The sequence below is a fragment of the Halichoerus grypus genome, chromosome 6 (genome assembly GCF_964656455.1).
Source record: "Halichoerus grypus chromosome 6, mHalGry1.hap1.1, whole genome shotgun sequence".
Lineage (NCBI taxonomy): Eukaryota > Metazoa > Chordata > Mammalia > Carnivora > Phocidae > Halichoerus > Halichoerus grypus.
Genome location: NC_135717.1, coordinates 61,114,227 through 61,128,839, shown reverse-complemented (window position 1 = coordinate 61,128,839; position 14,613 = coordinate 61,114,227). Strand labels below are relative to the sequence as shown.

Sequence of the window (14,613 nt, the reverse complement as noted above, 5' to 3'; positions counted from 1 at the left end):
ACCCTTGGAAACTCACTGTTTAACTCATGGAACTTTGGACTTTGTGGAAGTGAACAAACTTCAAAATCTACTTATTGCTAATGTTGTTGGTGACTCTGCTTAGAAAACATTTTCCAAATTTGCTTGGCAACTAAAAACTGTCTGCAACTGGTAATAATATTAAAATACTTTAGCTTATTAGTTGATAGATTTGGCTAATTACCACTATAGATAGCCCTTTGAAAAAATGTGTGTTTCTACAAATTGGCTAGAAGAGTGAATTTCTAAATATAAAGACTCTATTTTCTAATTGGTTTTATGTATTTTTTAATTTTTAATTTTTTAAAGATTTGTTTATTTATTTGAAAGGGGTAGGGAAGGGGAAGAGCAAGAGGGAGCGAGAATCTTAAGCAGACTCCCGCTGAGCACAGAGCCCGATGTAGGGCTCAATCTTACAACCCACGAGATCAGGACCTGAGTCAAAACCAAGGATCAGATGCTTAACTGACTGAGATACCCAGGTGCCCCTTATATTTTGTTAAATAAAGAAGTTCCTTTGGAAAATATTCTAGCACAAATAAATAATAAAGCCACACATGTGCACGCATTAAATTTTAAAACTGTTCACATCGAGATGAGAAATAATCATTTTAATTCTGTGGCTCAGTCGGTTAAGCATCTGACTCTTGATTCCAGCTCAGGTTAGGGGCTCCTCACTCCATGCTTAGCGCCGAGTCCAGTTGAGATTCTCTCTGCCCCTCGCCTGGCTCTCTAAATAAATAAACAAATAAATAAATAAATAAAATCTTTTAAAATAAATAAATAAATAAAATAGTTATTGTACCATAAAATGTGAATGTGAAACATAAGGTTTTAAAAAACTTTCTATTAGGGGCGCCTGGGTGGCTCAGTCGTTAAGCGTCTGCCTTCGGCTCAGGTCATGATCCCAGGGTCCTGGAATCGAGCCCCGCATCGGGCTCCCTGTTATGCAGGAAGCCTGCTTCTCCCTCTTCCACTCCCCCTGTTTGTGTTCCCTCTCTCGCTGTCACTTTCTCTGTGTCAAACAAATAAAATCTTTAAAAATAAATAAATAAAAAATAAAAAACTTTCTATTATTTGTAAACAATGCAATAAAAATTTCAAGCATACATAAAAATATGTATATGGTGATTCTTTCTGTGCCCATTGCTCAGCCTCCGCAACCACCAACCCCATGGCCAGCCCTGCCCCATTCACACTGTCATCCACTTTCTCCCACCTATAATATTTTGAAGCAATTCCAGACATTATATAATCTCACCTATAAACATTTCAGTACTTATCTCTAAAGTATAGTCTACTCTCTTTCCAAATAAACACAACACTATTCTCACATCTAAAACAATTAATAATCAGCCCTTAAAGTCATCAAATATCTAGTCAATGATCAAATTTCCAAAGTCTCATACATGTCATAATTTAATATTTTAAAAAATCAAGATCCAAATAAAGCCCATGCTTTGCAATTGACTGACAGATCTTCTAAGTCTCTTTTAAATTATCGGTCCTCCTCCATCTCTCTTGCCCCCCTACCCTTGCAACTTATTTTTCAAAAAATTGGGTCGTTTGTCCTAAAGTTTCCTCTCTCAGGATTTTGCTGATGGTATCCTCGGGTGGCATTTAGCATCTTTTTTTGTACTCTGTTTTCTGTAATTGGCAGTTGGGAGCTTGATCCATAAGTATAATTTTTTAAGTGTTTTCTTTGGCTTTCATCCCCTTTTATTCATTCAAGTGTTACTGAATACCTACTATGTGTCTGCCATTGGGGGCTGCTATGGAAACAAAGATGCCTCAGGAATTCAGATAAGAGTGAAGGAAATGCATGCAAACAGAATTTTAATCAATGTGTTCAGCGTTTTTAAAAAGTGTAAAATAGCTGCTAAAGAAGCCCCGAAGAGGTAGCAACTAGCTTACCCAGGGAGGCTTCTCTGAGGAGGTGACTTTTGAACTAGGTTTTGAAAGATGAGTAGGAGTTTTCCAGATAAGAACATAGGAACAGAGGAAGCAGAGGCAATTTCTAATCTAAGAGATCAGCACAGGTGAAGGCAGAAGATTGTATAAGAAAATAAGTACAGCTCAAAAATCTACCCTCCAAGGTAGGAACACTGATGGCAGTGTTCCAGAACTACATAAAATATCTTTAACTCACTCTCCCCTATTTCTACTTCAGGAAAACCAGCTGCTAGTTCCTTCCTTCTCAGTGTCTAGAGAAGTTTGTGGCTTTTACAGAGTTGATGGTCTTTCCCCAGGGGAGAAGGAGCAGTGTATGGAGAAAGTTCCAAGAGCAGCAGAGAAGGAGTAAGAGGAGATAAGAGGTCAGGAGATCTGAGCACTTGTGACAAACTCTGGGCAGTGCCCAGCTAGCCTGGCCTGTGGCTGGGGCCTTTGGCTGGTTCAGTGATGGGCATAATATTTTACACAAGTATTCTAAGGCAGCCTTTGGGAAGAGGGTCACGAGAGTGAAGTTTATTCTTGTCATTTCCTCAGCCCCCTTAGCACTCTTCTCATCTCCTCTCATCTCTCTCATCTCCCCCTGCTCCCTCCTTCACCCCTGCCCCCATTAACATAAGGGCAGAGTCTGATTCTGCCAATTTGAGAAGATGCCTGGGAGAGAAAGAACTGGAGGCAAATGTAGGGGGTAGGGGTGAGAGAAGCAGAAGCTCCCAGGGCAGCCTTCCTGGCACAATGTTCCTGATGATCCCAGGGTGCCCTCTCTGACATGGTGTCAATCCCCACCCCCATTCCTGTGCTAACCACATAGGCTCCCCCATCCTCAACCCTTGCTGGACCACCTGACACTTATTTATTTTTTTCTCATCATTTTATTTATTTTCATTTTTTAAATTATTTTTTTCTTCTAAGATTTTATTTAAATTCAAGTTAGTTAACATATAGTGTAGTATTAGTTTCAGGAGTAGAATTTAGTAATTCATCACTTACGTATAACACCCAGTGCTCATCACAAGTGCCCTCCTTAATGCCCATCCCCCATTTAGCACATCCCCCCCCACCCCCCGCCTTCCTCCCCTCTAGCAACCCTCAATTTGTTCTCTATAGTTAAGAGTCTCTTATGGTTTGCCTCCTTCTCTGTTTTTATTTTATTTTGACACATTGTGACCATTTCCACCTTTGGTCATGCTGATCCCTCTCATATGATGCTCTCATCTCTCCCCTCTCTGACTGGCCAACTCCTACTTATCCTTTAAGGCCAGCTCAGGGGCCACTGCCCCTCGTCCTTATGGAGGCTTCCACTGTGTCCAGGCTGGAAGAACTGCTCCCATCTCAGTGCTCACGCAGCACATGCATAGATCCTGTTCCTCTGTATTTTGAGCATCTGCTTAGAACCTCCATTTCTGTTCCATTTGCCTCTTTCTGTATAGGGACCGTGTTCCATTCACCTGTTAGTCACCATGCCTAGTCTAGGCACACAAAGATATTCAGTAAACATTTGCTATGTGACTAATTGAAAGTATTAACTAGAAAGGTGTGGCCTGCATCCTTTGCCTCACTCTATCTTTTTTTCTCCCAGTTATCAGAGGGTATTACAGACAGTGATCTAGAAATAATGTCCTGACTTTACTATTGTGGCATAAGGTTTAAAAGTAAGGCCCAATCTTATTTATGTCTTGACATCTAGGGAAAACTGGGAAATTGTGAATGGCCTAAATGCAAGTTCCCTTCCCTACTCTGCTCCAGAGGATAAGGTCCTTTGGCCAAACAACCCTCCCTATCAAACAGATCAGGTGCCACTCCTGTTTATCCCTGAGTAGTGGGTTTCAGTTCCCTCCCAGCCCTCGAAATTCAGACAAGCCAAAAACCTCCTCCCATGGGAACCAGGGGCACCCCACCCTCTTGATACTACAAATAACTTTGCCCTCAGCAGCTCCTGGTTGTTCATTCTGTTCCCCAGTGCAGACTGGCCCTGTATGTGGTGCCCTTCTCCCCCCCGGCTGTCAGTATAGATCATGAATAAATTGCTTTCAATCTCATCTCTCCAATGTCAGATGTGTGTTTGGCGTTCCCCAAAACTCTAGGGTGGTAATCCCTCCCTCACCAATGGTATGAATAGGAGGCAATTAAAACAACCATCAATTCCAGAAGGACAGCAGTGGTGGTGGGAAGTGAGAGTCAGGTTGGCAGGGATGTAGACCTAAAAGTCCTGGTTCATCCTTCTCGTGAGTTTAATGTCATGTTGGGTTTCTGAGTTCCTGAGGTAGTACCGGAAGTCTGTTCGGGCTTCCCAATGCTACTGATAAAAACTTAAGAAAATGGGTGCCACATATCTGAGTAAAGGCTACAAAGGTTATGAATAATAAATACTACATGTTGTGTAGTCCAGATATTTCAAAACATGGCAGCCATGGAATGGAAATGTAACTTTTTTTTTAAAGATTTTATTTATTTATTTGAGAAAGAGACAGAGAGAGCACAAGCAGGGGAGAGGGGCAGAGAGAGAGGGAGAAGCAGGTTCCCTGCAGCAGGGAGCCCAATGCGGGCCTGGATCACAGGACACCGGGATCATGACCTGAGCCAAAGGCAGACGTTTAACCGACTAAGCCACCCTGGCGCCCCTGGAAATGTAACTTTTAAAAAGGTTTTTGGTTAAGAATATCTGGCCAAGGTAAGTTTCATAGGATTGCTGAAGGTTAAACTCTAAGAGACCCTGGGCTAATTTCCTTATATCCCATTGCTTTGCCCTCTTTAACCCAACTTAATCCAAGGGGAATCAATTCAGAACCGAAGCACTGCCCAGCTGAGGTAATCCAAACAAGAGTAGATTTCTTTGGTTTGAATTGTTTGCATAAATGCCTCACTTTCCACCTGGCATTAGTGTTGGGCCAGGAGAGTTATTCTGAAACTGCATTTCAAGTTTGCAAAAGAACAGGCTCCTTCCAATCAGCAGCTTTGAGACAGAAACCGCAATTTCAAGACACAAAGCAGTGTCCCTTTATTTAATAAAATGCTTACCATATAGTAATTTTTAAGACATAGGTATTAGAAAACATTGATGAAAGAAATTGAAGAAGACACAAAGAAATGGAAAGGCATTCCATGCTCATGGAATATGTGTGTGTGTGTGTGTGTGTGTGTGTGTGTGTGTGTGTGTATGATGGAATATTATTCAGTCACAAAAAAAGAATGAAATCTTGCCATTTGCAACAACATGGATGGAGCTAGAGATGGATGGAGCTAGAGAATATAATGCTAAGCAAAATACACCAGTCAGAGAAAGACAAATACCATATGATTTCACTCATATGTGGAATTTAAGAAACAAAACAGAGAACAAAGGTGGGAAAAAAGGGAGACAAACCAAAAAACAGATTCTTAACTATAAAGAACAAACAGATGGTTAACCAGAGGGGAGGTGGGTGGGGGGATGGGTGAAATAGGTGAAGGGGATTAAGAGTAAACTTATCTTGATGAGCACTGGGTGATGTATGATGATGAATCACTATATTGTACACTTGAAACTAATATAACACTGTATGCAAACTACACTGGAATTAAAATAAAATAAAAAAATAAAACACCTAAAAAAAGATACAGGTATTAGAAAATTGGGGAAATAACAACCATCCAAAACTAAAATGAAGAAAAACCCAAGCTTCAGAAATCTATCAGAGTGATGTTTTGAAAAAAAAACTTTTGTTGTTGAATCATTCATTTTTTTAGTATTTTGGTAACTAATTTCAAAAGTGACTTTATGTTAGCAAAAAGTCCAGACCCCATCCATAGTTGAAGTCCATAGTTCTCTGCGTAATTGCCCGAAATCAGCAGGTTATTACTTAATAATATAGGGCATTATCAGATGAACACATCTGATAAATGTCTGGGACACTTTGGACAAGGTTCAAATTCATTTTTTTCTGGGTAAAGACAGTATACTAAAGATAGAGAATGGACTATATTCACTTTTCAAATTTTCTAAATATATTTTGATGTTTGCATATTACTATAGGTTGCAATACTATGTATTATTATTTCAACTCTATCTTCCTCTATGGAGCACTTTATGAAAGCTAGCAATAATTATTACTTCAGCCTGAAAGGTGAGCTTGTTAATTTAGAAAAACCTAAGTAAATAATAATGTTTCAATAGTTCCATAGCTCTCCTTGTCCTTTCCCACCAATATCCTCTTAGATAACCCAAAGATAGCACCGCAGACAACAGGTGCTGTGACATAGTCTCCCCCCCTACCCCACAGTGTTCAGTTCTATTTATAAATGTTGCTCCATCCACCTTTATTTTAGCCAGTGACTTAAGGAATAGCTACAGGAACTAGTCTCTCAGAACTAGAAACAGAGCCCAGAACCCTTGCTCTGGACTTTTCACGCTGACTACTGGACCCTAGAAACTTCTAGAGCACTAAGGGATACTGACAGCTCTCGTGGTCCAGCCCTCATTTCCAGATATACCCACATGTAAGTGAATCTCAGGAAAACACAGGCCCAGGGCATCCTTTTCCCCAACCTTCTAAGAGGCTGTGGGGGAAGTGACAGAAAGCCTGTGGTCAGAGTCTGGGTTCCAATCCTGGTTTTGTCACTAACCAGCGGAGTATCCTTCGGCAAGTTCCTCTTTCTGGGCCTCACTTTCCTTTATCTGTAAAATGAAGACACTGGACCAGATGATCTTCAAAGGTTCTTTCAGATCTAAGTTTTTATGTACAGTAGATTATTTCTGAGGATAATCACAACAGTCCCTTCTACTTCCTATTTTCTGCCCTTTAAAAAATAATTTACCTAATAATTATAATAAAATGCACACATTTTGACAACTGTATACACCTATGTGTACACCACCACAATCAAGTTACGGAACATATCTATCACCCCAACAGGTTCCCTCATGCCCTTTTGCTGTCAATCTCCACCCTCCAGCCCCAGGCAACCAGTGATGTGCTGTTTTATGTCACTCCAAATTACTTTACCTTTTCTAGAATTTCATATAAAAAGAATCACACAGGATGTACTCTTTTGTGTCAGCCTTCTTTAACTCAGCATAACCACATCTATTTTGCGATATGCCTGTACCATTCTCCCATCAAGAATGGGATCTCTTTCTCAATCTCTTGAATTCATGCTGGTCCTCTGACTTGCTTTGACTAACAGAATATAGGGAGAGTAATGTTTGTATGATCCCTTTCAGCCCCTTGGAAGACAGCCACCATGTGAAAATGCTTGAGTTAGGCTACTGAATTATGTGAGACCACAAGGAGGGGGAGAGAGAGAAAGAGAAAGAGGCATGTGGAGGGGAACCAGACATGCGATTGAGGCCACTTTGGATCTCCAGCACCAGTTGAGGTACCCCAGTCAAGAATGGAGCAGAGAAGAGCCATCCTCATTGAGCCCGGACTGAATTCCCAACCCAAAGAATTGTGAGCAAATAAAATGGTCATTGTTTAAGCCACTAAATTTGGGGGTGGCTTGTAACTTCAGTAACTTAGTTAACTGAAACAATGAGTCTTCTGCCCTATCTTCTTTAAAGGTCCATCAGATTTCTTTCAGACCCCAGGACTATTTCCTAACTATACAAATGTTTTACCTTAAATTGCTTCTATTTCTCCTACTCCCTTTTCTTCTTATTTTAAATTGAGGTATAACTGATATACATTACATTAGTTGCAGGTGTAGAACATAATGATTCAATATTGATATACTGTAAAATAAAATGACCGCCATAATAAGTCTAGTTAACATCCATCACCACACACAGTCACAGATTTGTGTGTGTGATGAAAACTTCTAAGATTTACTCTCTTAGCAAGTTTCAAATATGCAATATAGTATGATTAACTATAGTTGTCATGCTGTATATTACATCCCCAGGACTTATTTATTTTATAGCTGGAAGTTTATACTCTCTGACCCCCTTCATCTATTTTGGCCCCTAACCCCAACCTCTGGCAACTACCACTTTGTTCTCTATTTATGAGCTTGGTTATTTGTTTCTCTTTTTGTTTTTAGATTCCATATGTAGGTGAGATCTCACAATATTTGTCTTTCTCTGCATGAACTATTTCACTAAGCATAATGCCCTTGAGGTCTGTCCATGTTGTCTTGCTACCTTTTCATATTATTCTTCCCTCAAGTTTCATAAATTGCACTAAATGCTAACTACATGATAACCCTGTTACTTACACGGGCTTGAAAATTGTAAGGTGTTTTGGTTTTGTCGTTGTTGTTTTGGGTTTTTTTTAGATTTCACTTCTGCAGGGTTAAAAAAAAAAACAACAAAACTCAAATTCCTTCCCTCTTCCCTTCAGATCCACTGTCTGGCATTTGATTTACAGCATGTTCTAGAGAAAAGAATGCTGAGTTTGGGAGCCAAGAGCACTCACTTCACACCTAACGAGCTCTATGGTTCGGGGCTAGTTTGAAAGCTTCCTGCACCTGACTTTCTCCATGTACGCTATCTTATGGGCTGGTAGAGGGAAGATAAACTGCCAAAACAGATGGGAAAGTTATTTGAAAGCAAAAGTATTTTTCATTTCCATAACTCTGACAGTCCCTCTGCAATGATATTTGTATGCCCTCCATGTGTCAAGTTCTCTGTCATAGGATTAAACATGCAAGATACATTCACCTACCACCTGGAAAACAAGATAAACACTATTTCTGCCTTACAGCTTGTTGTTGGGAGAAATGAGAGATGTGCGTGTGTATGTATGGGTGTGTGTGTGTTTTACTTTACTTTTCTCTATATAATGTTTTGTTGTGGGCCATTATGACATGTGATGATCGGGCAAAATCTGGTAAAGGAAATGTTCTCATGGAAGGATGAAAGCTGAGGTTTACAAGAAGAGATGCATTGGTTTGTGGGGGACTTAACTACAAGGCTTAAGATTTTTAGAAGCTACCCCTAGCAATGAAAAAACAATGGGAGTCCCATCTCTCTCCCCAAATACAATTCTAAATAAAAAATCTTATAAATCATAAAATAAAGGTAAAGAAGCCCAAGAGTTTCTGATTTACACCATGCTAGTTAACTTTGAAGCTTTGTTTGAAATAAAAAATACAATCTTTCTGATTTTTTTTTCTCTCTTTTTTTTATGGTGCCCTTGTTTTGGGGGCTATATCATGATAGCAGCAGTAGCGTCATCTGTGAACTTGTTAGAAGTGTTAATTCTTGGGCCCTAATCTACTGAATCGGAAACTCAGGATATAGAACCTAGCAATCTATGTTTTAACAAGCCCTTTCAGGTGATTCAGAAGTACTGAAGTTTGAGAAACACTGACTTAGATATTTGAGCTGCCCACTGCACTATTTCTCAGACTGGCTTTCAATCAAGTTTCCTGAGAGCTTTATAACAATGCAAGTGTTGGGACTCTACCTCCACTGATTATAATTCATTGATCAGGGGCAGGCCCAAGAAGCCAGTATTTTTTAAAGTCTTCCAGGTGATTCTAACATGCTAACCAGGGTTGAGAAAAACGAGCATGTTGGGGAGTACAACTCTACCTCCTAGGCTTGAGCAACTGGTGGGGAGGAATATGAGGAAAGATGGGAAGGAGAGAGAGGAGGTCTGCTTCCTCGGTTTAGGCTGAAGAGAATGAGCAGGAATATAAGATAGTTCAGAAGAGGGATGCCTGGGTGGCTCAGGCGTTAGGTGTCTGCCTTCAGCTCAGGTCATGATCCCCAGGGTCCTGGGATCAAGCCCCACATCGGGCTCCCTGCTTCTCCCTCTCTCACTCCCCCTGCTTGTGTTCCCTCTCTCTCTGTGTCTCTCTCTGTCAAATAAATAAATAAAATCTTAAAAAAAAAAAAAGGCAGTTCAGAAGAACATTTAAGCAAATTTGAACTAGAACATATTTAAATGTGAAATGGGGAAGGCCATAGTTAGTAGTTAAACCATAGTTTTATGTGAGCATTTTAGACTGAATGAAAGGAAGAAAATTTAGAGAAAATTGGTGAAAAAGAGCAGAGTTAGTACAACTATGATAATATAGGCTTGAAATTCCTTCTGGTACTATGTTTGCACTAGAACCTAGTTCTTCATTTATTTTCTGAGTCTCTACAACAGCATTTAGTTTACTCCTTAAAAAAAAATTTTGAGAAAGGAACACCTCTGTTTTTAAAATTTTGCTTAATATTGCTATTCTCCAGATTACATTTTATTGCATGCTACTATAAGATTGGTATGGTCAAGTAAAGTCTAAACGAAGGAAACATTCTCATGGAAGGGTGAAAGCTGATTGGATAGTAATTATCTTCACTTATATCACAGCCAACTGAAGGAATCCAGGAAAGTCATTTTTAAACTTTTAAAAATTACAGCCATAAAAAGAAAATTTGAAAAATAGATTTTTTTTGGCCAAAAGTTAGGTTTTTAAAAGGACTTGATTTTTAAAAGATGTAGTGAAAGGATGAAAGGAAGGGTCTGGAAGTAGAACAATATAAAACAAGGGAGACATTTTCATTGGGTTTTTTGTTTTGTTTTGTTTTGTTTTGTTTTGTTTTGTTTTTCTGCTATCTCTACAGCATCTGGAATAATGCCTGACACATAATATTCAATAAATATGGTATATTTGTTGAATGAATGAATGATCTCCCAGGATACCTCCAGTTTTGCATGCCAGGATGCCATGATTCCTGGATGATTGAAGCATTAATATAAGATCTTAAACTTATATTTTATGAAGAACTTTCCAACCTGTCAGGTATACTCTGACAGGTATTCTAAACTATCCTAGCCAAGGTGAGGTTATGGTCCTTTCTTAACCAAAGTTCCAAAGAAAAGGAGGTTGAGACAGGGATAATTCCTCAAGGGAGCTGGCTATACTGATTCTCTTCACTCTCAAACACTCCATTTTCACTTCCTTCAAAACTAATCCAGGGTGCCTGGATGGCTCAGTCGGTTAAATGTGGGACTCTTGGTTTTGGCTCAGGTCATGATCTCAGGGTGGTGAGATCCAGCCTTGCACTGGCTCCCTGTCAGCACTGAGTCTGTTTGTCCCTCTCACTGTTCCCCTACCCTCCCCCCTCACGTGAGCGCATGCACGCTCTCACTCTCAATCTCTAAAATAAATAAAATCTTTTTTAAAAAAAGCTAATCCATCATTTATTAATCATCATCCTTTGGGGCCATTTTTGAAAGGGTATTCAGGTAGTAAAAAGGATTTAGCCAGCTAACTTTCCTGTGAAACACACCCCCCCCAGATGTGTACTGTACATGACATAGAGATTGCAGAACAGAAAAATATTTATGGAACATTGACAAAAGTCTTGTATTCTGAATGTCTGGAAGTGCCATGTCTTGCTCATCAGACAGACCACCTAAACTCCCAGAGGTGAACATGTGCCGAGGGTTACGTAGGAACAGTAAGAAAGGACCTCATTTTCCTCACGGATTTTTGGTAGGCTCACCTCAGAAAATCAATCCCTAGAATGAAGGGAAAGCAACCTAGAAGTGTGAGCTCATTTATTTTCTTATTCTTCTTTGGAAAATGGAATGGTGGTGTGACTATCTTTTGTCTATTCCTTGTCAATTATTGCTCCACAATGAAAAGAGCAGGTTTGAAAAGATCAGTTTTCCTTGTGTCATGTGGCTTTTGGTTTTGTGTTTCTCTCACAATGCCTTTAAATCACATGTCATGTCTGTTTGGTAATCACTGATTTCAGTAAATATTTACAAAGCCCCAAGTACTTTGCCAGGTACTGTACTAGGCTCCAGGGAACAACAGTAAACAAACAACTCCCAGCTCTCAATAGGTTTATATCAAGTGGGGAGAGATGCCAATAAATGCATAAAATACACATTATCAGGTGGTTATAAATGCTATGAAGAGAAATAAAAGAGGAGTATGGGAGATAAGCAGGAACGAGTTGTAAATCCAAACTTTACTTTGGTGCTATCAAAAAATATTCTGCTTCCCTCTTCTGTCATTGCAGGTTGTTGTGTGATCACACAATAGATGTCTTCTCAGCTGACTGCAAGCCCCTTTCTTAGCTCCAGCTGCCTCTCACCTTCTCCCACCAGGCACTTTCATTGGATATTCATAAAAGTCACACAATTATGGGATCCCCAAATAACTTTAACCTCCAACCGCCCTGTCGACCGCCCCCCCCCCGCCCCTCCCGCGTCCCCTCTGTCCTCACCCTCACCCCCAGCCCAGCTGTTTCTGTCAGGGCCTGCGTCTGAGGCACCAGGGTAGATTTAAAAACAACAACAACAAATGCAGGCTATCCCTGTGTGTGAGCATCGTCCACCTCCACAGTTTTCTAATTATTTCTGAGAGAGCAAAGGAAGTGTTAGGGGTCCAAAAAGCACTCGGTTACGTGAAAAAAATTAGAGCAGCTGAAGACTAAAATATTAAAGGAGATGAAGTAAGTCAAGGCGGATGGTAGCCCTGTACGGCGGCAGACACTAGGGCTCAAATCTGAAGGAAAACGTGGCGAAGAAAATGCAGATTTGTCCTTTCTTTAATTGATATGGAAAAAATTGCCAGGGTCCCCCGCGCGGTCCCCGCTGAAGGCGGCCCGGCGGCCATTCAGGAGAGGCCGTTTCGCAACAGCTCTTTTACTGCAGACAAAGCCTCCTTGTAAGTCCCTCTGCTGCCCCCGAATCACCACGTTCGGAGTAAGAAAAATAGCGCTGCTGCTCCCGTCAGGCAGCCAGACAATAGGGGCGGGCGGGCCCCTCACGCCACAGGGCAAAACACCATCATGTTTCCACTGCATCCCTAAAATGAAGTCTCCAGATACTGTCGTAGCGAGGAGGACGTGGAGGAGCCGAAAACGACTCCGGACCACCGTCCTCATTCGCTCCTTTCTGGGAACAGGGACGTGGCGGCCAGCCCTGGAAGTGGCGGACGCTGCGTGCCGCCCGCGAGCTTCGCCGGCTCCCCCCGGGGCGCAGGAGGCAGCGCGGCGGCGACGGTTGACGCCGCGCCCACGCCGACGACTCGGCGCCCCTCCGCCCCGCCACCTCCCGGGCCCCGTGGCCGTGGCGGGAAGTAGCGCCGTCCGCGCGCGGAGGGAAACGCCCGGGCGGCGCGGGGTGAAACGCCCAGGCACGCGGCACGATCGGACGCCCGCGCCGTGACGCGTCCGCAGAGACGCGGCGGTGCCGGCCCTCGGCTCCTGGAGTCCAGGCCTCCGTGGCTCCGGAACTCCGCGGCCGCCCCGCCTCCGCTCCTGGAAGTGGCCGCTCGGCGGGAGCAGGCAGCCGGGGAGGCCGGCGGCTGGGCCCGGGGCGGCCGAGGGGGCGGTGGCTCCGACACCGGGGAGTCTCCGCGGGGCCTACGTCCCGAGCTGTCTGGCCCGAGCCTGGGCAAGGCCAGGCCCCATCTGCCCCGTCGAACTGGACAGCAGGTGCCACAGGTCGGGCTCCGGAGCACGGTGTGCGGAGCCGCCAGGCTGCCTGACTGGCGGGAGTCGGCCTGGGGCCCCTCCCCAAACTCCACTGCTGGGCCCCCTGAGCCTTGGGTCCTTCCACTGTGAAGTAGGATGGTTGTGAGGATTGCAGGGGAGATAATGCAGGTAAAGATGCCCCACGTTCAGCATACATAGTAAGTTCTCCGAAATAGGAATAAAGAGGGACACACTCTTCATACGTGGATGGACCTGAAAAACTTCGTGCTATGGGGGAAAAGGTAAACACAAAAGGCCTTAGTCTGTATGATTCCATGTATATGATATTCTAGAAGAGGCAAAACTATGGTGACGGAAAGCAGTTGGCCTGGGATGGGATGCAAAGGAGCAGGAGAGAACTTTTTGAGGGTGATGGAACAATTCCATATCTTGATAAGAATGGTGGCTATAAGACATGTAGTTGACAAAACTTATCTCACCGTCGTCTCCACATGGGTGAATTGTAGTATATCCAGATTACACCTCAAAAAAGGGGGGGGAGAAAAGAGTTAAAGTAGTTGCTAGGGGTAGTTGAGGAATAAGGGACGTGATGGTTTACAACATCTGAGACCTGAATGTGTGCTCTGAATTGAGGGGCTCCTCCTCCCCTAAGAATCAGTGAACACCACCACTAGGAATAGCTCAAGTCCTGGAGGGATACACTCTACCAGACCCAGTTTATGTGCCTCCCCAGATTTGCTCAGTCCCACCCCCAGGCCCCCCCTTAACTTCGTGCTCAGGGCAGAGGCCTGGCCTCTGCTTCCATGGCTTCCTCTTGGGACAGCCTACCCGCCCTGTTGGGGGTCAGGCCTCAGCACTGCCTCTCATACCATGGTTCTGGGGTAGAAGCCTCTGGCTCCTTCCATCAGCCCCAGACTCGGGTGAAAAACCTTGAGGTTCAGCATGCTCTTGCTTCCCAGGCAATAGCGTGGACAGGTCATGTGGCAAACCCAGAAGAGCGGAGCATTAGAGCCCCAAGATGCAAATTTGCACCAAAAAGGACAGGAAGTAAGAAGTAGCCAGCATATAAATTCCTCTCCTTTTTCTCCATAGACAGGTCTCAAGACAAGATGGTTTTGTATGGTTTGTCTGGAAGCGTTCCTTTGGGACTGAGCAATCAGCTCTACTTTCTAGTGAAGTTGTTTTCAGCTCGGTGATGTACTGCTTTGTATTTGCTTCCTTTGCATTTCCCTTTACCCTGCCCTGGGATTTTACCTCCTAATAAAGTCTTAGCACTTAAA

General features: G+C 42.8%; 1 long non-coding RNA gene across 1 annotated transcript; it reads left to right on the top strand.

Moving 5' to 3' along the window:
- The first annotated feature begins 13,196 nt into the window (after positions 1 to 13,196).
- On the top strand, positions 13,197 to 14,613 carry LOC118535947 (uncharacterized). The gene is made up of 2 exons (XR_013448511.1): positions 13,197 to 13,501; positions 14,426 to 14,613. It is a non-coding gene; the product is annotated as an uncharacterized LOC118535947 (long non-coding RNA).